At 34.7% G+C, this 1,044-nt stretch overlaps 1 pseudogene; it reads left to right on the plus strand.

Moving 5' to 3' along the window:
- Positions 1-333: 333 nt before the first annotated feature.
- On the plus strand, positions 334-446 carry LOC122100123 (annotated as a pseudogene).
- The last annotated feature ends 598 nt before the right edge of the window (positions 447-1,044 follow it).

The raw sequence follows: 1,044 nt of genomic DNA on the forward strand, positions 1-1,044 counted from the left end.
ACAGTCCCACTTTTTGGCATATATAAGCAAATTCCCAAAATTAAATATATTGAAAACATTAAAACTTTTAACAAACCTTAACACTTGCTGCAGTGTTCATTATGGCAGGTCCCTTGTATAGAATAATTGAATTCCTCCTCCTACACATCTCTTGAACAACAAATATCTGGAATTATTTTGTTTTTGACATGTCAATCTTGACTTTATTCTTAAATGTGTACTTATGTAAGAAGTACATGGTTCTAAAATTTCACGAAAATTCTTTTAAACTTACTTTTTGTTGAATTGTCTAGTTAAAGAAAATCAATTATAATTTATATATAAAAATGTTCTGTGCACAATTCTGCATCACAAACACTAACATTGGAATGATACAGAGAAGATTAGCATGGCCACTGCGCAAGGATGACAGGCAAATTCCTGAAGCATTCCATCGCCCAATTTTTTAGGAAATGGAAAGACTTGGAAAAAAAATTATTAATTGAAGTAAGCCAAGTCCAAAGAAACTTAGGTCCCATGGTTTCTCTAATTTTCAATAACTAATGTATGTCTAGGATAAGCAGAAAAGGCCAAAAGTTATGTGTATATCACCAGATAAGATTATGTTAAGGGAAATGAAACCCATGTTAGGGACACAAGTGGTTTTTTTTTTCTTGCTATTGTTTCTCATGTACTTGTAACGTGCAGTGTGTTTTTTTTTGTTTCTTTGTATGTTCGTCCCCCATGCTATAACACCTGTTTTCACTGTATTTGAAGTTGGTGCGCCTACATCTTGTATATACTCTCCTCTAATTTGGTGATGGGAAGGAAAAAAAAACCAAAATGATTAAATAGGGATACAGGTATACCCATTGTAACAATGAGATGCACAAGACACTATGTTGTAAAGTGAACTTTACAATTGAGGCCGGGAAAGGGAGGAGGTTAATGGACTTGTGGAGGTGGGAGGGAAGGGATGTAGGGGAACAATAAAGGAGGAGGTAACAATGCTTGTTAGGGAATGTACTCATTACCTTGCTCATGTAAGTGTTACCCCTATGTACA

This window comes from Dipodomys spectabilis, unplaced genomic scaffold (assembly GCF_019054845.1).
Source record: "Dipodomys spectabilis isolate Male_0828 unplaced genomic scaffold, ASM1905484v1 ptg000565l, whole genome shotgun sequence".
NCBI lineage: Eukaryota > Metazoa > Chordata > Mammalia > Rodentia > Heteromyidae > Dipodomys > Dipodomys spectabilis.